Source organism: Alligator mississippiensis, chromosome 1 (assembly GCF_030867095.1).
Source record: "Alligator mississippiensis isolate rAllMis1 chromosome 1, rAllMis1, whole genome shotgun sequence".
Classification (NCBI taxonomy): domain Eukaryota; kingdom Metazoa; phylum Chordata; order Crocodylia; family Alligatoridae; genus Alligator; species Alligator mississippiensis.
The window spans coordinates 363,677,728-363,704,348 of NC_081824.1; the positions used below are offsets into that span (position 1 = coordinate 363,677,728).

The following is a 26,621-nucleotide window of genomic DNA, read 5'->3' on the forward strand; positions in this document are numbered from 1 at the left end:
ACAGGGGATAGATCACTCTAGGTATGCCCTGTTTGTATGCTGTCCCTCTAAAGCATCTACTACTGCTACCATCAGAAACAGGCTACTGAGCTAGATGGACCATTGGTCTTAGATAGTATGGCACTGCTTATGTTCAGCGTACCAGTATCCTTCACCAAAGATCCATATGCAGAATCTTTTTCTCTAGCAGAGCATGGATGCAGGATTCTGGAAGAAATTCCTTTCTTTGGCCCCTATGCTCACAGATGGAGCACCTTCTCAATTTTGATTACTGTTTGCCAGATCTGCCAGCCAAGGAGGAAGGCAGAAACAAGTAGAATAAAGGATCTCAGCAGTAGGTCTAGTTCCATAAAAGAGCCCTGTTTTAGAAATTGGGTGTTTTTTATTCATTTTGTTTTAATCTCCAAATTGTGTTTCAAAGAAGAGAACAGGTGGTGATGGAAGGGGAAGGGAACAGAAAAGTACTGCTCTCTGGCTATCGCCCTGAGATTGACTTTAAAAGCCTGGAAATCAAAGAGAAAGAAAGATGAGAACTGTTACTGCTTTGCTCATCTGTCCAGAACCAGAGAATTGTAAGAACAATTATATGGGGCCTACACACCCAGAAGCCCTGATGTAAGAAGCTTCTTTGGGCTTCAAGCATCTTTTTAATTAATAGAATATTTATAATGAACACAATATTCAGTGGCTGGGAAATGTATAGTAGAGAAATTTCTGTGGGGGCTTCAAACTCTTTTCTTGGTATGTTTCTATTTTTAGGTGGTCTGATCCTTTGTCTTTAGAATCTGCCTTACAGCCTTATCAGAAGTAAAAAACCCAAGGCTTCACAAGAAGTTCAATTGGTTTTCAAGATATACTGTCAACTGGCTAATAATTTAAACTAGTAGCACAGCTCTTTTAGCTGAAGACAGCCTCACAAACAAAAGCTAGCCACCTGAGACCAGCAGAGGACAGGATATGAGCTACTTATAGTAACACTGAATCGGTGAACAAGAATAGCAGGAAAGCTGCTTATTTTTTTATTTTTTGCAGCCAAGGCCTTTGAAGTAAACTATTTATTAAACATTATAATACTCGAGACAAAAATCTTTGATGGCAGGTTATCCTTCTCTGCACCATGCCCCATTGTGAATGAATTGCTTCCTTTTCCTTTAGGAGTTTTTCACTTGCGAAACTGACACTCAGATTGTTCTGCTAAACTACTCGGGTGAGCCATTACCTTCAGCAAGAGGAATAATCTATCCATCAGCAGAGGGAACATTAAAAAAATATTTATAGTTCAGCTATTCCAATATCACTGTGCCATAAGCAGCCATGCTGTTTGTCAGGCAGTGTTATATAAATACAATAAATAAATTCTTCTTGCATGGAAAAAATAGCATTAATTAATAAGTAATGATGCCATGAGATCATTTTAAACAGGAGCAAGAATTCTATGAGACTTCATTTTTCACTTTTTAATTAAAAAAAGTAAAGTCCTATACCTACCCTTTAGTTGACTAGTATGCATGTTCTTTGTTCTCTTGATTAAAACATTTATCTCTCTCTCTCTTTTTCTCTGTTATATGAAGTCATCTTTCTGAACAGCATCACTATAATCAGTAGGGATTTAGAAAAGGAATCAGATTTTCAAATATAAGTGCTTGGGTTGGGTAGTATAAATAATGTGCATGTCCAATTTACAGAATGTATGTAATACCTGAAGGGCATACATTCACTGAGTAATTACAAATGCAAATACCAACTTTTATGCATACTGATCACAACTACATATAAATATACATGTTTATACATGAGATATTTGTGTACCCACCCGAGCCAATTGTATATCTACACCACCCAATGTGCACATCTTTCAAAACCTGGCACTTATGTATAGTAAAAGAGAACTCCTTTGAAACAATCACTGAAACTCATTTGAGCCTGAGAAATCTCTGTCCAAAGACTGGGAAAGAATCATAACAAGTTAACTGAGACTCCCATTGGGCCCAACATGCATGCCTGCATAGCAAAGATGTCACTGGTGAGCTACAGACAAATCCACAAAAAAGGTCTATAGGTCTCTGTTACTCAAGTTAGAGATAGTGAAACATCAGTGGCCTTACTCTGAAAAGTGCTAATTTCCATTGATTTTGATGGGTTTTATAGATGTTCAGTACTTCTTTTAATCTGGCCATAGAAACACAGATACATCTAGTGCATTTTCTTAATTAAGGTCCAGATTCTGACTTCACATGTAGAATTCTCACATTTCCTAGATTTATATCTTCAACTAGAGTCATGTACAAACATTTAGTTTTTACTAGAAGAGCTGCTGCTCTCCCAGTAGAAATCCTGAGTATACAGAAGTTCAGGATTTTTCTCCCAGAGCAAAAATGGCCACTGGGGAGAAAACTCAGGATCAACCAGGGTTAAACTGCTCCCAGGAGAGTTTCTACTCGGAAAGCAAATGTCTGTATACATTCTCTTTTGAAAGAAACCACAGCACATTCCTTCAGTATCCCAGAGTGCTCACCCCTGCCCCAATCCCAGAGAGCTGCGTGTTGCTCAGACTGGACTCTACTGTTACAGCCAAACAGAGAGTAAATTACTCCCTCTTTCAAAACCCCCACTGTGCTGCAGGGAGAGACAGGCTGACCATGAGCTGTCTGGGTTATGCAATCAGGGCTGCCCTGTGTACTGCTACCCTCCATCTCCAAGCAGGCTGAGGGAGCCTGCAGAGCGTGTGGAGATGTATGCACAGGGTTCCCCCTGGCTGTGCAGTGTCAGCACTGCAAGCTCTGTGTTCCTCATGGGTTCAGGATTCAAACGTCTGTTCAGGGGTCTCTGGGCAAGACTTTCTACCAGGAAAACAAACCTAGGAGATCTCTCCCAGATCATTTAAACATATGTACATGCCTAGACCAGTTTCTGAAATTAGAAACTACTCAGCATGAGTAAAGATAACTGGGTCTGAGCTTAAGCATTGTATGGCTGTTTCCTTCCTTTTCCCACCATTATTCTTTATATATAAAATATTTTCATTATGTAACAAATCACATTTTTGTACTTCACAGTAGTGAAGGTACACAAAAAGACAGTAATACTAACTTATTCCAATTCTGGTTTTGTTCAACATTCACAGCATTGAATTTTAATTCTTTTTCTATCTCTATTGATTTAACATACTTAATCTTTTTCGGCACTCTAAAAAGGTCATAATTTAATTAGCTCATGCAACATATTTTCCTGGCTACATTTTTTTTATCAGCCTATGTATATAAACAGACCTGGTATTTACATTGACATAAATACATTTATTGTCAATACTTCATATCAGCTATTGCTTCTGTTTTACACTTGTTTTCCAGAATTCTCCATCTATTTCCAAACCACAAAATGTACTGAACCTAAACCTATAGGGCTTCAATTCCAACTTAAATGTAAGCAAAATATCTTCCTGAATCCTGTAGGCCAGCATCTGCACAGTCCTCTGATGTCCTAAAAAGTAAGTGCTTTTGGTATTAATACCAACTGATCAGTTTTGTTTATGGACCAATTTTAAGAGCATATTCATTCATGTGTTGATGTCACGCATCTCAAAATACAGTAATATATGCCAAGAGTCCAGTGACAAATTCAAGAACACACTATCAACTAGTGTTTTCCTTCTTTCCAGGAAATAACGCCAGGTAAGGAGGGAGGTCAAAAATATGCCACTCCACAATACAGCAAAGTACAGATCCACCCAATGGCATCATGACCCAAAATCATAGCATCCCAGACCATGAACAATCCAGCAGGTTAATGTCATGATCACCAGAGTTACCAGGCCAATCACAAAGCCATAGAATGTTTAACAGTAGTGTGGATCCCTGGAGGAGCGGGGGCAGACACTCAATGAAAAATAAAAATGTTAATCAGGGATGCAACAAGGTAATTTACATTTACATTTAATAAAAGTTAATATAAGCAGTTATTTAATAAATTAGTTCATGGAATGAAGTTGCATTCATATTTGTGTTACTCTTCACAACAAGGGACTACTCTCTGAGTAAGGTGTTACTAACTATGAGTAAAGTAGGCAGAACCTAACAATTTTGACAAGATGGCTTCAGCTATATGGGAAAGAACAACTTTGAAATAAAACAAAAACTAGCTCATTAAATCATTTTAAAGTGATGTTTACCTCATCCATTACCATCTTCAAAACTGATAAGAGCATGATTTTATTAATTCTCATAAAGCCTGATTTTGCATTCAGCCAGTCAACTTGATTTTAAATGCCAATATCTCAACCTGAAAGTCAGCAAAATATAAAATAACATCAGAAGAATATTAAAATCTCCCACTGAGATAAATAGACATATGAGTGTTCAGACAGAGCCAAATAGATTAGTGCTAACTTCCTATTCATTATGTGCTTTCAACTATCACAGTGCAGTTTTATAATTTGATGGAAAAAATATGACACTTTTCAGCTCTGTTTCCAAGCTGATTTTCCTAGGCTGTGCCTCTCCCTCTCTAAAAAGACAACTCAATGTTGTTAGCCATACAATGAACATATGAGTCTAAGATAAAGCTTGCTTAAATAACCACAATGTTGTCAAGGATCCATCTTCTTATCTCACACTAACATAGGTTAAAAAAAGGCACTGTTTGACACACTTCTTACTTCAGAACTTATCTGTAGTTTAACAGAGTTAAATGTCACATTAGTAATTAAACACGGATTCCTGTTAGCAGCTGTGCTTATGTGGAGTTAGTCCCAAAGCAATGCTACCCAGTCCTGCTCTTGGGGTTAGATTCAAATGCTAAACAGCACATTTACTGACCAGCACAGGAAATTCCTCTCCTGTTCCTTGGGTTGAACCAAAGAGCTGGCATAAATGTCTGAAACGTTCAGAACAAAACCTGAACTGAAAAAACCATGGGTTTGGGCCAGATTTTTAAAGGTATTTAGGTCCTAATTCACATTAAATTTCAAGGGGAGTTAAGTGACTAAATCCCTTGAAAATTCTGACCCTTGTCTTTCCTTTTCTTAAGCCAAGTCCAAATGCTGTAGAAACATTTTTATATTTCACAGTTTTGAATCCAAAATTATAGGTTTGGTAAATCACTGAAAAATAAATACGATGCCTTCAACATTGTGTTTTCTTGTTCTGAAAATTCTACAGCTGGCACAGGATGCCCATATACTTGGTGCTTGGCACTGCAGGCCTTTTTGTATTTAGTATAAAGCAAAAATAGCTGGACAGATAATAAACCACCGATTAAGAAATAAATTATAATAGCCTTCTTTAAATATGAAAAATGCACAATGGATATCAGTAATTGGACAAATATAAGGGGTAGAATATAGTCTCAGCTTTGCTGAACTCTAGTGTAATTTCCATTCTTTAGAAATATTGGCTCAACATGTTAATCCCTGAAGGAATAAGGTAAGATTCGTAATACAGCAAAGTTTGTACATAAGGATTAGGGACAGAAATTACACATACACCTGTATAAACGATCAGAAACTGGTTCAAATCTGTAACACAACAGAAGTTCTGTGTGCATAAACTGCTTTCAAAATTACCAAAACTGGTTTAAAATAAGCCTGGATAGATGTCGTATCAGACTTAACTGGTTTAGGTTAAATTGGTTTATTGAACTTCTGTCCCAGATCCCTTACAGATTCAAGTTAACTCTCAGTCCCCCAGCATCCCAGGATGGACTAGCCTTGGCTCAAGCTGTTTTAGGTCAAGCTCTCTGTTCCAGCCAAGCAGGGAGGCATGGTCTAGTGCCCCCTGGCTTTTGGACTGGGCCACTGCAGGCACGTGGCTGCAATGTCTATTCACTTGCTTCTCGATTCAGATTCAATCTATGCAGCTTAAACTAACCTGTGAAGCCTGAATTGATTTACACTCGGGTTTTCAGATTGTCTGTACTTGGCCAAGGTGTCCATACCCATCTATCTCTGATGCTACCACATTTCAAACAAGTACCAGTTTAGCATTTAAAGAAATCCAACACAGACTGAAAACAAGAAAAACAAATCCTTGTGTTATTTCACAATGCAGATGCACACATGCTTAAAGTAACCCAATTAATTCAAGTAAATGCAGGTAGCTGTGATAATAACTGCTACTTCTAGGTCATTTCACAGTATGTACCCACAGTGTACCCATAGATCTCCCAATTGCATTTCTTGTGAATAGATACCACAATCTCTCCACACACATGATGACTATGAATTAGGCTCATACTGGTTTTACCTGCCTCAGGTGCTTTTGTTTTCTTGATCAAATTAGGCCTGTACTATTCAGCGGTATTACGTAAAAGACATACAAAAAACAGATTAGCTCGTCAAACACTCCTTTTCCCCAAACAGAAAAATTCTGTGAGCTGATACATTAAACATAGTCACAGTACAATGCACACTACCTCTCTTAGTCTCTTGCTACACGTTACATATACTACGCAGTTAACTGGTTAATCACACAATAAATTTAGACCAGCCACATGTGCAAAGTAAGACTGGCCACAAGTACAAAATAATTATCACAGTTAACTGGTTAATCGTGCAATAAATTTAGACTGGCCACACGTGCAAAGTAATTATCACACGATAAAAATGATTATTTAGCCATAAAAAGAGCAAACCAGTTATGAAGTTAGTGCCTGAAAATGTGTAACAACTCTATAGCTGGTTTCTATCCAGCTTTAATTTGAATGCGTAGCAGAATCCTTAAAGTTGCAGTTTCCTTCTCTGACCCTATAAGTCAGCATGCTATCTCTGCTTCGAAATGAAGTCTTAAGAAATTTGTTCATTCCTTAGGTTAATCTTTCCTGGGCAGTCGCTTTTCCTTTCCTTTCCCCACTTCCTAATGTCTCCTACCAACTGGATGTACCCTCTATGATCAAGAAATTAAGGACCCACATTCCTTCCCATGTAGATTAAAAAGGACTTCTTAAGACTAGTTGACCTTCAATTAGCTTCACATGCTTGACAGAATTTTTCGTACTTCAGACAGAAACCGTGTGGAAGTTTTCAGATTAGACAAGATGGAGTTACAATTTCTATATAATAAACTAAAAAAAATGAAAATCCATCCATATCAACTACTCGTGTAGGCACTGTGCAATTTTGTGTGTCTGAAATCTATTTTAGAAGGAAGCTGTCTAGAAATGAAAGGTAAGTTTCTATACAAATATGATCTTTGGCCTCTCTTCTGAAACTACAAACATGAAGACCAACCACTTCCCTCATATTTGTTAAGTGGACACATGCCCACTAGGAAAAGACATTTGCACCAGATACTGTGATGAATGACCAACAAGTAATACTGACTTGTATTCATTATGTAACTGGATTTGCACACGTACAAGTGTTTTAATATTTTTCTCAATATTTTCACAATACAGAATTGGAATAAATTAAATGTAATGTCAGTCAGATCCTTCAAAATGCAAGAACATAAGTAGGTGGTCTTTAGAACCAGTTTTGCTTTTCTTTATATGCCAGTAACACATAAAGGAAACATGCTAGATACTTTTATTGATATTTTTACAATCTGCACTTGAAAAATAAAGTACATCTTACTGGAGGAACCCATGAAGAAGTCATCCAGCATATTATAAAGAACAGTTCAAGCCATCAATTGGCTTGATTCTCAACACATTCCAGGAACCCCATAAACAAAGACAACATGTGCTATGTTAACTTTCTCTTTTATGCTGACAGCTTTTTTTTCTCTGTATAATGACCTTCCTGCACAGTATGTGTTGCCATAAAAAGAAACAGAGCCCAGTAAAATTAGAGGAACTGCTTAATATCAAAATGTTTTATCTGAGGAAGACACCACCGCCAATGTAAATATAAATAGAACAAGAATTAAAAAGTATTTGTTTTGCTGTTTCTTCTTTAAGCTTAAATTGTTCAAAAACTTAGCTAGAGCTTTTACTTATTCTGTTTTAGAGAGTCCTTTCAGGAACTGAAATGTTACTCCACCATGATCTTGCCTAGAAATTCAGACAGTTTTGACCTTCTTCATTTGAAAATAAAAAAAACTGTTAGAGAGCCCTTAGCCACGTCCAGACACATCTGTGGCACCACATACCTCATGTTCAGCTGTTCTCTGTGCTAAAAGGAAGCAGCACTGGGGGGAAGGGCAGGCGGGGGTGGGGGGTATATCCAGGGTTCAAAAAAACCTATGCAAAGAAATTGCAAAGCAGTGCACACAGGGGCAGCATGCGCCACTAGAAACCAGAGCCTGGCTGGCCAGAGCCGTACTGCCAACCAAGCTCTGAGCCACAGGATCGCCGCTGCTGCAGCCCCTTGAGGTCCCCAGGACCCCAGATAAGGCCTAACCTCCCCTAACCCACCTGGGATAACCTGCTGTGTGCCAGAGCGTGCGTGGCACAGGCTTTCTCCAGGGACAACTAGCAGCAGCACAAGGTATGCCGCTGCTAGTTGTCCCCAGGGAACCAAATGTCAGTGCTCATCTGGATGCAGCCCTTTTGTCTATAACCAAGAACCTGGGCAAAAAGATTAGTATAGCAAACAAACCCCAATAACTGGACAAGATGGTAGCTGTGGTTGCTTACAAGAAATCTGACCTAAAATGAAATGTTAAACATACAAAATACTAATGTGATTTTTTTTCAAAGATGATCTTTTATGCTCAGGTCAGGAAGATAATCTACCTTAAAAATACAGCTTATATTTTGTTTTTGAAAACAAAATTAAATGTATCAAAATAGAAACCACACATCTATTAAGCCTTGTAAAGTACCACAATAAACATAACAATTTTATCTAAGTTGTACATTTATTTGAAATAGAGTGATAACCCCCTAATCACAGTGTGAACAATTATATTAACACTCTCCGAAAGAAAACAAACTTTAAAAATACCACTCTGAGCTATAATAAATATGCTCCCTTGATTCCCCTATGGCATCTGGCCACACCACTCAGAAAGGAGGGCTAACCACAGTTCCCGAGGATCATTACCATTCTTTACATTATGAAAGCATGCAAAGGCCCAATAACTGTACTTGTTATACAAATGCAGAAGTAGACAAAGTCCTACCTAAAAGAGTTTTAAAATCAAATATAGTAAGAGCGCTGGAATTTTGTTTTCAGCAGTCACAGAATACCACATGAAGGGATTTAATGCTAGCAAACTCTAGCATGGAGCCTCTAGCTCCAAAGCGCAGCATATGTGGGAACAGAGCAATAGCTAAGTGATGCCATTGCAATCTCACTAAATATACTGGCGAAGTTTCCCAAAGCTGGCCAGAAACCCAAGGGAAGGAAATGAGAATGATTATGTACAGCTGAGCAAGCACACTACACAGACTACTAAATCAGTGGTACGGTGTTCACTGTTGGTGTTCTGTGGTAAAAATGTTTACCATCTGTGTTACTCCTTCACTGTTATGGACACTAATGGAGCCTTGAAACATAAAAGGATGGGGCTGCAGAGTGAAAACAGTATTAAGCCGAAGTATTTTAAAATCAGTTCTGATTATACAAGGAAACCCGCACGTTAAATAAAAGTAATTTACTCTATAGGTGTTTCTAGGCTCTGCGCTAGAGGGGTGTATGGAGTTTTAGGGGTTCATTTCAAGACTCCCAGGAAAATTTACACTAATAAAAAATGGATATAATGCAGCCCAGCCTAACCACACTCCATTCTTCTAAGCTCCCTCCCTTGCCTCAAACTGGGAGTTTTGGTTGCAGCAGGCATAGGAGATGGCTACCCCAATAGAAAATTTCATTCTGCACATGGGAATATTCTGCTAGTCATCATCAGAGGGCAAGAGGCCACAGATTACTGAATATTATGGCTCTTTACATGTAAAGCAATAATTGGCATATGCCATTCAGCTGCCATAATGTATACAAAACTACGGACCTGAGTTCCTCAAGATAAAGATCCCTTGCTACTTTCTTTAAAAAGATGTAGTCACTCCTGGATATCAATCCTCTTATATCAGTTTCTCAACCTTTTTTGTACCAGAACCCATTTGTAAACACTGACTGCCAGTCCCAACTCAGTAAATCGTTTAAATAAAAAACAGGCCCCTAGCCCTGCCCATGCCCCTCACTCGCAAGCCATAGCCCCTCAACTGCTAGCCCTGCTGGTTCCCCTTGCTCCTGACCCATGGCCTTCCACCCCTAGGCCCCAGCCCACCGTGTGTGGTAGAGAGGGGGTGTGTGGGGTGGGGGCATGTACCCCCCAGATTTTTGCACCCGCAGCAGGCGTGGGGCTGCAGCCTGGCTGGATCGGCAGAGGCAGGAACCACCTCCGCAGCCCAGCGTGTGAAACCTGGTGTGAGAGAGCATCGCTGGGCAGCAAGACTTGCTGCTGCTGCCACCACTGGGATCCTGCACCAGCAGCAGCGCAAGGACTAGCAGACAGTGGGGGATGCACTGGCCTCACCTTCTCCTGCCACCAGCCAGTTACACACTGGGCCATGACTCTACCCCACTGCCATGGCTCACCTCCTGCTGCCACTTCCTTCAGGCCACCCACACTGTCTGCCACTACTGGGATAGAGCCACAGTCTGAGGGGAGTGGCATTGGCAGCTGGGCCATGGTGGGTGGGTAGAGCTGCAGCCCACCATGCATGTGACTGGTGGTGGGAGGTGAGGGTGGCATAGGCCCCCCCGCCCCCCATCCATTACTACTTGTGCTTCTGGCAGGATGGCTGACACAGGGGACCTGGTGGCAGTAACAGCAGCAGTGTCTTGCTACCTGACTCTGCCCTCCCGTGCTAGGTCCTGCTCGCTGGGCCATGGATGCGGCTCCTGCCCATGCCAGTCTGGTCAGGCTGCAGCCCCCATACCTGCTTTGGGTGCACAAATCTGGAGGGGACACATGGCCCCCATACCCCTCCAATGCATCACCTGAGGCCGCCCCCCCCCACAAGCGTCTTCCATGCCCCCCTGCCCCCCACCATGGGGAGCTGCAGGAGTTGCCCTCCATGCTGCCTGGCTGCCATGTGCACATGCACATGGTGCCCCCTCTGCCTGATCGCCCTCCTTCTGTTCCCCTAGCCCAAGCAGCCCCTTGCAGGCTGGAACTCTGCCAGCCCACAAGGGGAAACCCACTGTTTCCCATGTTTTTCTCCTTTAAAGGAGAAAATCTACATTTTTCAGCAACAAACGGAAAACCCAGATCCCTGTTTGTTAGTATGTACAGCATTAACATATGGTGAAGCAAAAGAAACATCTATTTTTTTTTAATATATGTAAAATATGATCTATTTTTAAAGTTTGTTCACAACCCTTTTATATATTCTTGCAACCCACTTTTGGGCAGACACCCATGTGTTGAGAAATGCTGTCCTATATCACACCACCTACTAGTGTACTACTCTCATCATCAACAAGTGAATTCTATGCATTGTCATGCAAACAAAACTCCTTTTATAGTTACTCCAGACAATGTCACAAACCCACTTAATGCCAACAGCTTAAGCAATCTCTTCTGGGTAAATTTAGTGTTTAACATCACAATTATTGATGATGCTCCAAGATCAAATCAGACAGCAGACTTTTAAGGCAGAGCATAGGCAAAGATATACAACAGCAAAAAGTCATGTTTTCATAAGTGAAAGATACACTTGTCAGACACCTGTTCAGGGCCTTTGAATTTAAGATACTTCTAGAGCCTGAGTGCAGCTTGCCAGGACTTCAGTGCTAAACTGCAAAGGGTTACATGAGCTCTTACAGCCTGAAAAAAGACAAAATATTTTTTTAAAGGCTTAGAGTAGGGGAAGTGGACTAGAGTGGGGAGGAGACGAAGGTGTTCAAAGGACTGGAGCCCTCCATGCTTTTTTGTGCATTGATATAGTTTCTCCTCCTTTCAGTGAATTAGCATACCATTCTTAAAACAATATACTGTTATGCTTTTTAATTTATTTTTTCATTTTAGATTTGAAACACACATCATGACTGGAGATTATATAACCTCACAAAACTCACAAAGGAGTAGGGTATAAATCTGAGCCTCTCTAATTTAGAGCCAGGACACTGCCCTTCATGAAGTAGTTGGAACATAAATAGGTGCCACTTGGTATGAAACTCCAATCACTTTCAACTCCATCTAATAACATAAGCCACCAGGTGGCAACTTTTTTCCAGGGGTGGGCTGGAATAACTTGGTTTGGGTCTGAGATGGGCTAGCACTAAGACCCAGCTGCTGCTGATGCCACTGTCACTGCCACTTGTCCATGCTGCCCAGCCTCAGTAGGGATGAAGTTCCCCACTGCCTAGCTGTGATGCAGCACAGGCAAAGCGCCCCCACACTGCTAAAGTCCCATGGGTCCAAAGGCCAGATTTAATGGCTCTGTCGGCCATGGGTGGCCAAGCCCTGTTGAAGGCTTTTCTCAGTCCTGTGCGTGTGACATTATCAAGCGTTTGAGCATAAGTAGTAATTACAGCATCCAGTCTGAATTCCAACTCATAAATTTATAATCTGCTCACCTTGATTTCTCCTAGAGAAAAGTGCACAAAGAACCTCTCTACTTCTTCCCTATACCAGGAAGCTGGTGCTGTTACCAACTCCTTCTATACACACAGCAGCATACTAGGATAGCAAAACCTGTGGGAGATCATGTTACTTTTCTTCCATCTGAGTCAACTGCCCTATTGCCTGTTAGTCCAGCTAGCCAATCCACACCAGTACTCCAGGGCAATAACATCCACAAACTAATTCAACAAAGCAGAGTAGGAGACAACTACTATGGATGGCCACACGACCCAGGCAAACCAAAGCTGAAACTTTGAGATCTTACCTGAAAGCTCCAAGTGGTTTTAAAAACTGCCTTAAAAACAGTTAGATATTTGGGGAGTTTCCTAGAGTACAACAGGTGCCTTACAGAATCTTAACTAAAGCACTCTTTGGTGCACTGCTATAATTTTAATAACTGATTGTGACAAAAAAGGTTAAGTGGGCTGAGTTATTGCCTGCAGTTCCTGTGGGGAACATTTTAGGGGCTCAGCGTGAGCTCACTTTGCTGTAAATAGTTCCCATAAATAGTTTCATGAGCAGAACACCTATATGCCTTTTCACCCCAAGGGCAGATGGGAGTCAAGGCCTGACAGCAAACCACAGAGACTGTTCTCTAATTGGTTCCCCATGACTGTATTTTTCATTTAATTAGGTGAATGTTATTATGATGCACCCTCAACTCAGACGCAGCCTGGGTGTGCCCTTGATGCACACACTCCTACTGTGTTTCCACACCTTTGAGCACCCTTCGGTCCCAAAGCCCTCTATGCTGTCAGCTGCTTGACCACTGAGAAATACTGGAGGTGCACCTAAGTCCTACCAGTCTCAGTCAGGCCTTGCCAGCAGAGGGGATTTTGCCAGAAAGAAGGATCACACCTTTGTCTAGCCATGCGCTCAGAAAAAATGGATCCTCCTTTCAGCTACATAGGAAATAAGTATCACTGGCAGCAAGTGGTTTGAAAAAAGGTAACAAAAAGGATTTATCATAAAGAATAGGAGAAGCTTAAGAAATTATAAAGCATACGCTGAGATACAGACAGAAATATATAGAAGTAAACAAACAAAAGAAAGTATCAGGACAGTAGCCTGTCCTTACCCTGTATCTGAAATCCAAGGATGCAGTCCCTAGCCAAGTTAAACAGGTTAAAAAGCAGACCCAGCCTCTGACCTCTCTGTCAGGGATTCCTATAAGTTCTCCTGTCAGCTTGCTTTCCAGCTCAACTTAGGCTAAGGGAATCCAGTCTCCCCTCTACAGCTGCGCTTCTGCCTATTCACATATGTCACCCATCAGGTTTTAACGGGGTTCACACTATGTCAGTAACTTTCTGCCCCTCATAGGTACATGCTTAACAGACTACACGATATTCCTGATCATATTCAGACCAGGAGGATGTGCACATCTTTTCAGACATGCAGATTTGCTAATCCATTTCACTGTCTCTCTCCCCAGTAGTGTGATTAGCCAGGGGTCAAACTTCTTTTAAAATATAAATTCAAGGGAGCCAATAATCAACTCAAGTCAAATGCTAATTCTCAGTGTGCCTCAAAGTGTGAACAGGTGAGGACCACTTATGTTAATCACTACCTCACAAAACAGCCTGGGCTATAATATAAAGAAATAAAAAATATATTTATATCAAATACTATAATACATACAGATATAAAAAAAATGACAAAATTTAATCCAGCTTCATTCTAGCTACAAATAAAGACTAAACACCAACAGGACTAAATCTAATTTAGAAGAATATCCATGCATGCCACATAGCGAACCCCAAAGGCAACTTTGTTCTGGAGACAGCTGTCCCCAGGTTAATCATTACTGTTAGTCCATACAAGGACCACAGCTTCTTCCAGTAAATTAGGAAATCATCAGCAAGACCACAGATGACTAAGGAGGCCAATCTGACATTTCCATGTTCGACTGCAGATGAGGCTAATAGTTCTGGAAGGAAGGAGCAGATCCTGGTGATGTCAGGTCACAGCTCGTTCCCCTCGGCTCATGTCTATCTGCCTCCATAGTGAAGCAAGTTTGCTCAAAAAGTCAAATACCTTGTTGTATGTTACACTACCATCGGGGACGATTCAGAACTTTAGTGTCCCAGGTACTGATGTTAATATTGCTTTTCTTCAGATTGGCTTCAAGGTTTCCTCAAATCTCTTTTGTCCACCTCTAGAGTGGTGACCATAGGTGAGTTGGGAAAACCTGTTTTGGGATCCAGTTGACAGACACCCTTATGATGCATCCTGTCCAACAAAGCTAGTGCTGTATAAGCAGGGCTTCAATGCCGGTGGTGTTTGCTTGAGCCAGAAAAAGTGCCATTCATTTTTCTGTGCTTCCAAACAATAAAGAGAATGTTCTGAAGACATGGCTGATGGTAACATTCCAAAGCATTCAAGTTTTTCTGATGCATCGTCCATATTTCATACCTATATAACAGAGTAGAGGTGACAACAGCCTGGCAGACAAGAAGTTTGGTTTGGTTCCTGATGTCATGATCATCAAAGATAAAGTTTCAGAGACTTGCAAAGGCAGCACTGGCAGATTTTATCCAATGCTGATTGTATAGTTAATGCTATAGTTTTGTAACAGTTCTGCTGCACAAGTGGCTGACTGGCTAAGGAGAAACAGTGAGGCTCTGAGAGAGCTGAGGGGAAGAAAGATTAGTCCCAAGGAGGACAGAGTAGAGAGAAAGGAATAGTCCCAGGAGCAGAGTCTGAGGAAGGACAGAGAGAACAGCAGCGGCACAATGAAGAATGTTTGGCACTGAACAGTCTACTGTGCTGTTTGGGACATTGGCACTCTGACCAATTTGAAGAGGGAAATCCCCCCTCTTTGAGACTGGGGGTGCAACAGATCTCTCTGAGAATCTCCCTGGGAAACCATTCAGAGAACAGCCAGGGTCTCAAAGCCAGAGGTTTGCCTCTCAAGAAACCACATCAGGGCTGGCTTCAGGGAGCCCTTCAGGAGTGGGAGCCTGAATAAGGCTTCTTCTTGGGGAGCCCCAAGGCAGAGCATCCTTTTAAAAGCGACACGATCCATCACACTACTATAGAAATTCTTGGCAAATTGGCTGATGCTATCAAATTATCCAGCAGTGTTTTGTGAAAACTCGTTCCTGAATTCTAGGGAAATCACTGATGATTGATTCCTTATACCTCCCATTGAATTCTCCAAAATAAGGGTGGAAATCAGAAAAAATCTAAAGTAAATAAAGTATTTTCCAAACACTGAGCTTACCATCTGCTATACTACAAAAAAGTAGCGAATCTCTTGCTGAAATGAAAAAGGAGCCAATATATGGATTATAAGAATTTCAGAACCAAGAGCAAAGAACAAAACGACTGAACCTCCAACAACCGAAAAAGGATCAAATTATAATACCTAGATATTCTTTTTCTTCTGCTTACCCTCTCAATGAGTTCCCATGTTACTGCTTCATGCTTTTAAAAGATCCAGCATTCATGCAGTTTTTCTTCCTGCAGCAATTTGTCTATCACTTCCCAGAAGAAAAGTAGTGATCTAACAGATGACCACTGAAAGTAGTATTTTCCATTTTAATATTCAGCAAGAACATGACTGTTCACTAAAGAAAAACTGCTTTCTATTTGGGATACAATTTCCATTTGCTTCTGATAGCTTCACAGTTCTTTGAGCACCCTACAGATGTTTCTAGTAAGACCTTTATTTCTTAGGAGCACTAATGGTAGATTATGTTGAGAATCCCACTCATCTCTGGTGTTAATCTCTTCTTAACCTTTTCTACAGCTTTCATCACCACCTTCCAGCTGGATTTTGACATGTTAAGAGGCATCAACCTGTCAGATCTCTCAGTCTTTAAATACCTTACAATATCTTGCAGTTACATTCTGCTGCATGTATGCAGTTCTAACTAGTCTCCAGCACCTCTTGAACTTCTGATCTTTCCTAACTCAGGACATTTTCACTATACTCACATGAATACTTGTAAAAGTTGCTTTTGCCTATTTACATCTTCCTACCTACGTACCTCAATACTAGCACAAACTGAAAAACATTTACATTAATATTCTCCTTATGAGGTGCAGTTCTATACTGCCTCCATAGACACTTCTGTCACAATGTGAATTCCTATGTTTTTACATAGTAAATAAACATCTAAGACTATGCTCTGGCCTTTCCAAATTTCCAAGATATAATCAAATTAACATTTAGAGTTGCTACATTTGAGGCAGTCTGCTGAACAAGGACCCAAGAAACTTCCTAGTTCTAAACCATGTCTCTACCATGACTTCACTCAGACTTTGGATGAGTAAACTTCTGATGGTGGAGAGTGCAATGACTGTTAAGGAGAGAGGCCAGGCCATCTCTTGGTTTTCAGGAAACATCAGTGCTACCTCTGCTTCATATGGTTATCATTTGAGGCAGATAATCTTGCCAATTATATCCTGATTTAATGTGGTAAAATGTAGAAGAAAGTTGTTGGAAAAACAGGTCTTGTTTCTTTGATCCTTGCCAGTCTGGATACAGATTAGTCTTTGGCATGGAGACAGCACTGATCACACTGCTTGTTGATATTCTCCCTGCTATTAAGGGGGCAAAAAGGCATTACCAGAATCCTCATATTATCCATTATTTTTAAGTGGTATTTACAAAGATCTTAACTAAAAGACGAATCTAGAGAAAATAAAAAGCACATGTAACAGGATGTTAACTTAAATATTTTAAGAAACTAACACTCCTCTTGAGTTTGTGAGGGCCAATGTGCTGGTGCCATCTCTTGCAGGTGAAATAATCCATTAGAAGGAATTTGGAGGAGGTGGGAATGGGAGCCTGGTGCATCAGGACTTTGCAACCTTGATGGAATCCCACCGTGCTCCATTCAGCATTGCAATATCCCATCAAACCCAAGAGCACTGAAACACTCTGGAACTAGGCAGTTTGTTTTTGCTGTTAATACAATAGTACAGACCTTTTCCTTCCATCCACATTGCCCTGACCTCCCTCTTTTTTCCCTCCTCCCAAAACAAACAATTATCATCAGATGCAGGAAGAACCTTGTTGTGGTTCTGTTGCTCATAACATAATTTGATATGCTAATACTTCCTGTGCATACAGCCAGGATGGCATCTCTCCAAGACAAAGGACGAGCGCTTTGGAGATGGTCACACAAGTATGATACTTCCTCTGCTCTATAGGACCCACTACAACAGCTCTGCCCTTCACCTCCCCTGTCACTCTTCATGTGTGAGGGGCAACGGCTATAAATATTAAGTGGGATGAATGAACTGAAGCAATGGATTGTCTCTTTGTGCCAGTGTTTGCTTGCTGCAGAATGGATTGGCTGCTTTTCTGGTAAACAGAAGATTTATAAGAGGCCTCTTACAGCCATGTAAAAATAGTTTAGAATATATATTATTGCAAGCAACTAGAACTTCAGTTTCAGAAGCAGCAAAATTGTTCAGCATATGACTAGAGAAGGTTTAAAAGCCATTGAAAAGGAGAACAACTCCACTGTATATACTTAGCATAAAAATTCTAGAAAAATGTGTACCAAGGTGGTTGATATCAGAGTCCAAGAGCAACTGACAAACTGGACAGTGGGCTTGGGAAGAAATGCAACAGAAGGAAAGTAAAGAGTTTTAATTTCTGTTAGGAAGCAGAATTTTCCCTTTTCATGCTATTAGAAGGTAATAACAGAAAACAAACTGAGAGTCAGTATAATCACCATTCAGCAGTTATGTACTGTTGTACCTGGAAATGTGCTCCCATTGCCACATACTTAGGAACACTGAAGTGGGAAAAATAATTATGAAAGAATATGTTCATTTCTACAAAGCCCAGAACCAGAATATTCTTTAATTATGCAATCTGCAGGCAAGAAAAGCATCTTCATCAGGGCTTTCCAGGTACGAAAAATATAGAATAAAACACAGGCAGGATCAATTCATACCTTCCCATCTACACTAAGTAACTTTTATTACATTCCTTGATAAACAAGCTGCATTTAGCCAAGATAGAGAGAGAATTTAGAGCCGATAGGTTCACTCACCTGCATTCAATCTCCTATCACAAGGGGACACTGCCAATTTCAGTATCTAGCCCATTTATCTACCTGAGAACCTTAGTGCTCTCTTCTTCCCCTTCACATGTACACTGTCATTACATTCTGCCAAGTTTACCGTGCAACACACTTCCAAAAACCTGTCTCTTTCCTTTCCCACATGCTGATCATTTCTCTGACTATTACAAACTCCTTCTCTCTCGGCTCTCAGCTTGCTACTCTTACATTTTTTGTGAATTCTAATCCAGAAACCTACATTACCTGCCACTCAGACCATCTCAATTTTGTTCTTTCTTTCACCTTCTGCATCAAATTTATGTTCCTTGTCCTTGACTTTGGTGTCAAGCACAGTGTAGTTCCTGCCTATTTGTCTGCCCTCATTTCTTTTCATTCATTACCTTTACTCCACCCTGGATACTTCATTTTTCATCCTCTCATTTTATTGAATTTTTTCTCTCTGCTCTCATCCTCCTCCTTTCTTCACAGCTTCTCCCCAGTAGGGTATTGGACCAAATGAAACAGTAAGTACATAAAACATCAGGTGATGGGGCAAGCTCAGATCAATGGTGACAGTTCGAAGGGACAGTCAGAGAAAATCTTTGTGGGAAAGTGTGTTTTTAAAAGGAAAAAGAAAAAGAAAAAGAAAGAGGCTGACTGGCACATAGAAGACTGTCTGAGCAAAAGAGCACTGCAAATTTAGCTTCAGAGATAAGTGTGTCAGAAAGATGTTTAGAATAAGCAAATAAAATGAGAAAATCAAGAATGAGGAAAACACTAGTTAAGTAAGACAACATAGTACAGGGCTTGAAGATAAAGGACAAAAAAGTTCACAGATTCTTGAAATGCCTTTATGAGGTTTGGAAGTAGTATTTTTTGTGCATTTGTGATCATCTACCTCACTCCCTCTAGTGGTCCCCAAAAACTCAAGTCTACTGACCTTTAGAATATGCAGTTCAAGGTCAAGATTTTTATCAAATATTTTGTTTGATTTTTACAATGAAGAAGAGAAGTCCAGAGATTAAGTTATTTGTGCTATCTATTGTGACTAGTTTAATTTAGTGTCTGGCTTGTTATTCATTTATGTCATGCATCCAGATGTTATGTCAATGAAAATATAAAAAATCATTAAAGAAATGTACTGGAATCACACTGCCCACACCTGAAGTGCAGACACAGCATCTGTTAACAGTGCACAGCAGCAGCAATATCGCAACTGTTTAGGACAGGAAGTGAATAACCCCAAATACAGCTGAAACTGCAATGGGAATTTATGTAGACAGAAGGTAATTACAAAAAGTGGAATTTGGCCAAGACACTCAGACTATGAAGTGCTATCAGCCTTGTGCAAATTGCCATGGGATCTTTAATGATCGTAAGAGGACTGGATCTTCATTTAAATTGTCTCAAAAGATAGCTCTTCTAAAAGTACACTGCCTCTGCTCCGTAGTTACAGCACCAAAATGCCTCCAGATTAGATGGCATCTCCTGCACCACAATGTCCACATGTAAATGTATTTTAAAAACAGAAGCAAAGATAGGAACTTAAATATCCTGAGTACACAGAAGCATTTTGTTTCCCAATCTGATTTATTTTAGATTTATAAGAGACCCTCTATTTGAGGGCTGTATTATGACAATGGAAGTATGCCAAAGTAACCTTCATTTTCTTAATGAAGCTTGCACTGTTCTTAGAAATGTTTCCCTTTGTATAGGAAGAATAACCTTGAACAAGAGACAAGGCTAAGCAAATGGGAAAAGAAAACCTAACTGAAGCTAAAATACACTTATTTGCAGTTATAAAAATGTATTTAATTTTTCCGAAGCAAACACTGTACCTGTTCAAAATATACCCCAGGGAAAAGCAACCACAAAAAAAAAAAAAAAAATCTGTCTCTTCTCTCGCATGCTACCTACTGGACCATGTGTGGTTATGTAATTCATTCTTGTCCACAATGAGAAAAAATACCACTAAAAAGCAGTTAAGGCAGATGGCCACTTTCCCATATCTCACTTTATTTCTTCTAGACTAATTCAAGTGAATTGTCACTCACTATATGCCCGAAAATAATCCATTATTCCTACAAGTCTTAGATTTGCATAGGTTTGGCATTTCAAACCTAACTATCCAGGTTAAGAATCTCTCTCCTCTCCCTCTCCTAATACAATACTGCTTTGCTACAAACTCAACTCCAAAGATTTAAACAGTTCATAAAAAAAGACTCATTCAGGTTAAAAACCATAAGAGAAAGCTTTAAAACAATAAACAGAAAACATTCTTACTAAGTTTGCCTCGACAATTGAAGCGCATTTAGAATTTTTCATTTACTGTACTTAAACCTATATGTAAACTGTGACAAATGCAAAGATTCTTTCTGTAGCAGCCCCCATGATAACAGATGACAAGATGCAGCACAAGCTTCATCTCTTGCTAATTAAACGAATCAATTAAGAGACTATTGTTGCAACTGTGTAACTGCTGTTCTATAGTGGCAATAACAACCCCACGGGGAGATCTTTTACTACATTAAAATGCTGTCCTCCACAACTCCATTTGATATTATTAGAAACAGTTATTTGCGTCTTGCTGTCATATTAGTAGCAAAGGCAAATTATGGAAATATGCAGACCAGAATGGTCCCAGTATGAGATCAGGTTTGGTTTTCAGCCTCCAAGGGAACAATTGCTGAAATTCCAAAGTTCCCTAAAGTTCTTTAATGGAACTGATATATCTATCAGCACAGCATCCATTTAGATGCTAGGTAAGGGTCACACATTTGCATACTTTCCTGCTAAGCTGATACAATTCAACTAGATAAATTATCATATTAAGTTTACCCTCCTGAGTTAAACTGATGGAGTTCAAAATTGTTTTCGATGGTTGTCATTAATCGCTGTTACATCCTAAATGCTCACTTTGAAATCTAATTGTGCTGGTGTACCAAGGGTCATATTAATAGCATTCTTAAATGTTAAATCTTTGTAAAGCACATTTATTTTACTGATATTATCACTGAAGCTTTGAAGACTAATGAGAAACAAAGTATATTTATTATCAATAGAAACTTAATTTAAAATGTACATTCTGAGACTTAAATTAGCTTTACTAACTTCACCATGCCCTTGTTTCATTAAGATCCCTGGTTAAGCTTCAAAGCCATATAAATGAATACCTCCTAAACAATTCTTGGGTATATGCCAAAGCTGCAGCCATCAAAAAGCTATTTAAAAAAATGCAGGCTACACATATGTTTATTTTTTGGCAGCAGACATCTTCCTCAGAAAAGAAAGGCTCCATCGTTACTATGATGTAATATTCTTAATACGGCAAAATACAACAATACCAATTATTTTAAAAAATTAAATGACACAAACAGTCTTTCACATCCCCACTACTGGTAAATTTTTATCCATCATGGGTAAATATTTGAACTATACTTTTGTAACTTGTTAACCTACTCTTAAAACATCAATTAATTGCAACCCATGTCCTTCCTGAAGAACGAATGAACAAGCTAAATAAGAGGGAGTCCAGTTGTGCAAAATACAGGAGGAGTTTGAAAGTCCTCTTGATAGGGACAACGGGTATAATTTAATATATGCAAATATTGACATACTGCGGCAGGGAACAAAGATATTATGGACATTAGATGGAGTTCTTTCCTACTCATTACTGACATCACTGAAAATTTCAAGCTTTCATTTAAGAAGTGGACAAAAATTATCCTAAAGTTAAGTTCCCAAATACTTATTTAGACAGCTAGTTAAGTGGCCCAATTTCCAAAAATATTGGGCAGCCAGATGTTTCATGAAACTAAAACCAACAGAGGTTATATCATTCTCACACTTCTGCAAATTAGACATTTTATTTAGGAGCCTAAATAAGGATTTTGACTATAGTAGTCCATTTTAATTTTTTTTCCATAAGTGTCCTCCACAGAGGTGAAACAATGCAGCTGGGTGTCCGGGGCTACTGCAACACATTTCCTACTGCTGCCCAGTCACTGGCAGAGGCAATGGGTTTTTTTCCGTTTTCCTTTTTCCCCCAAGTTGGCACCTGAGGCAGCTGCCCTGGTCACCCTGACCTAGTTCCACTACTGCTTCTCCACTCAACAGGTACAGCCTTCACCACACAGAGACCTCAGAAAAATTCCCCTCAGATTTTCAATGCTCAATGATCTTTAGGATGTAGGTGCCAAACCAGTGAAAAAGGTATTTTGTGATAAGAAGAAATAAAAAAAAACTGTGGGAAACTAAAGCCCAGTTTAACTTGCAAAATGAAAATGAATGTGATATGATTTACTTCCTTGTTATGAATAGTTTCTACACACTCCATTACATATAGTTTCCATAACTCTCACAGGTTTCAAAGTTGTGTTTGAAAATCTATGCAAGCCTTCACATCTTAAGTCTCAGAAGTACTATATACTGAAAAACATTCAGGAAAAACTGCTCAAAATTGGAATGTTTTGGCAAAAGTTAAAAAAAGCAGGTTGTTAAACATTTTTAACTATGATTTGAGTTAGCGTCTCGAACAATGGAAACTTCCCTAATCAGACTGTACAAGAAGGGAGGAAGACATGAAAGAGAATGGAAACAGATTTGGAAATCGATGAGATCACACACACGTACACTGAAAAATTGCAAACAAATCTGTGAGCACCAGTAATAGTGCAGGAAAGGTGGGGATTTGCTTAGGAAGAAGAGAACACAGACTACAGTAAATGCATCACCAAAAAAAACAGAACTGAGAAGTTGTGAATAAAAAGACATGAACCTGCAAGAAATTTACAGATTTACTGTAGGGCCACAAAATTGCAAATATACAATAAATCAGATAAACAGGATGCGACAGCTTAGTGAATCTGTCTTGTGCATTCAAAAATGTAGGAGTTCCACCAGAGTTTATTAACTCAGTGTATAATTCCACCCAACCCTCAGAGTTTATTGAGTCATCAAGCTGTAGCAAAGAGTGGTCATTTATCTCCCAAGCCCTGTTTAACAATCTTGTTATTAGTGAATGATACTGCTTTTGTAGAATAGTAAATATGTTAGGAGGGCAGCCACACTAAAAGATGCCAGTTTTCCAAACTTGTTTGCAGTGGGTAGGATACTGGAGTAACTGGACCATAATGCAAAGAGGAATATTTAGATATGCTTCTATCTGGAAATGTGTGCCCAGCAGGCATAGCCAGAGAGAGAAAGGCTAAATATTTACTCCTGCAGCAAATCCAAAAGGGCTAGAAGTTGCTGTTAAAAAGGGCATGCTCTTCACATAGGTAAACTTTTGGCCACTGGAACTGAAACATTTGATTGTATCCTATACAGTTCTTATTCAATGTTTCTAAATGCATTTCTAAATCTTCCTGTAGTGTATTAAGCAATGTGAAGAACATCTATTTTCATCCTCTACCCAGGGCAACAAATATGTACCACTACGTGCACTTGTGTTTTGTTTTGGTAAGGGGTTTTGCCTTTTTTTTTTTTTTAATTAGCATTTGCATTCTTCTGAATTTATGCTAAAAAAGATAAAGTCAAAGATAAACTCAAATGTGCTCTGCAGTTTGAATGGAAGATGGTAAGGTTTGTGATGACCCTGGTTTTCTCCAATTCAAAAAAAATCCCCAATTTTTGGATTAAAAAAGTAACCCAAAATCCACATTTTCCACACACGCACGTATGTATGTATGTATATGTATATGTATATAGTAGCATTTCATTTTAATCACAGAAAATGTGGATTCTTGGTTATTTTTTTTAATCCAAAAATTGGGGATCTTTTTTTTTTAAATCAGAGAAAACAAGGATCCCATCCTTACATCTTGGGGAATAGGCCTTAGCACTGGTCACCAAGAAATTTCTGTCTCCCAGGCAAACTGTTACCCATTTTTAGATAGATCAATAGAGCAAACAGAGCATAGAGGTTGACAACAGGCTTCATCCTAGAGAGCTTTAGGAGATCATTTAGATACCATGGTTTCTGGCCATGTAGCACTTGAATATAGAGTCCTTGGATTTAATTAAAATCCTCTGGTTAGGGCACAGAGGACAGGTCTGAGGCACTCACAGTAGCCTGTGTCACCAAGGAGATGCACTGTAGCATCCTAGTACTGGAATTTTCTAAATGCTAAAGGTGTAGCACATTGATGAAGTCCAGCTGAAAGCATATAAATAAAAGGCCAGGATATCAGCTGCTATGATAGGACAGAGTCTCTTCGTGAGCCACAATCTCCTAGCTAATTTTTAATTGTGAAGTATGACTGCTGGAACGTGCTCTCCCCTGTACTTCAGCTAGTTACACAGGATACCAATGAGGTTTCTAATAAAGAAGCACTATTTGGTTTCTCCTCAGTGTCTGTCAGCTGGCTCAGTGAAGCTGAGTCTCATGTCTTATCAAAAACCAGCAGCAGAACTGCTTTTACTGTCTAAAGTCAAGAAATCAAGTGAACCATTTTATCTAAGCTGATGCCCTCATGACAAGCTGGATGCTACCAATCAGATGCTCTAAAAACATGTGCTAATAAAAAGGTCCATGGTGTGTGTGCTAAGTAACATCACACTGAAACTCGGTCTGAATTTTTTCTCCATGTGAAAACTGAGAATGTGCAAATCTATTCTTAATATTTTCTATGGAAGATAGAAAAATTAAATACATTTTTACAAACTACTTGTTAAAGCAACAGATAGCATATGCAATCAGAATATTGAGAAATTTGAAGATCATATCATTAAATATTCTTTTCCACCACTTAGTTTTAAGAAAAAAAAACCCCACTGGAACCTTGTAATTACACTGACTGCCCTTCTGCCTGTCTGTGACAGGCAGTAATACATGAATAATGGAGAACCCAAAAAGAAATTCTACAAATGGAAGATCAGGTGCACTTCTTTCATTTTAGAGTTATTTTTAGTAGCTACTGTCATTGATGACAGTGGTCAAAAGCCCCATTGAGAAATAGCCCCCTCCTACACACACACTACACTAGGTGCTATTCAAATAGACAGGAAGATGCTGTTTCTAGACCAAAGAGCTTGCAGTCTAAACAAAAGATACTGACACAGGGATGGGGGAAAGGGATATATATATAGTCTGCCTGCATGTGTTATTTTATATCTAAATATAGCTTAGCACTGTTGTTTAATAATTATTAATAATCATTAAGTGCCTAATATAGAATAAGACACTAATAATGGCATAATGCATGGACACTCAATGTTAGTGGCAGTTTAACTTTTCAAGACATTCTTATAGACCACTATAAAGTAATCACAGATAAGTAAGTAGAAATAAAGAATATTTAATTAAATGCAATATAGAAATAAAAGAAACCTTTTAAACTGTACTTTGGAGGTACACTAAATTAGATTGGGTGTGGGCAGACTGATCTAATCAAACTTCTGTACATAGTCCGACTGCAGCCTCAGGGCTGGGCAAGCCCAAGCATTGGCTCCGGTCCAAGGGCTATGCTTTTCCTACACCTCTCCCCACCCCTCAACCACTCACCCCACCCCTGGATGGACAGCTCCTCCCCGTCAATCCCTCAAGCCACTCCTGGTGCTGGTTTTATTAGCATTTGCTGGTGCCAGAAGCCAATGTAAGTAAGTCAAGGTGGTGGAGAGGGTCAGGCAGGATCAAGTGGGGAGGGTGTGGAGATGGGGGTGGGTTGGAGGCTAAAAACAGACTCTGGCTGGAGGAGACAGTCCCCCTGATCCCACCAACCCTTTCCACCTAGCAGAACCTGCTAAACTTCCTTCCACAAAGTCATTCCCCCACCCCCTAATTTACTTCAGTCAGGGCCCCAGTACTGGCGAACGCTGGTAAAACCAGCCCCAGGAGCGGATTGCAGGATCTGGGATGGTTCGACAGCATTGGGAAGGGTTAGGGGGCTCCAAGGGAGTTTAGTGAGATCAGAGAGTCTCTCTGATCCCACCAAACCCCCCAAACCCCTCCAACCCCCTAACAGACCCCACTATGCCTCCATCTGCCCAAGCCCCTCTGCTAGACACCTCCATCCTGCCCGCCCCTCCCTCTACCCCAATTTATTTTAAATTAGGCTTCCAATACCTAATTACTGAGTTAGACTGGGGG

General features: G+C 39.8%; 1 protein-coding gene across 1 annotated transcript in view; it reads right to left on the bottom strand.

Annotated features, from left to right (window-relative positions):
* The window catches only part of PCCA (propionyl-CoA carboxylase subunit alpha), a 476,911-nt gene that overhangs the window by 46,542 nt on the left and 403,748 nt on the right, over nt 1-26,621 (bottom strand). The window lies entirely within an intron of this gene.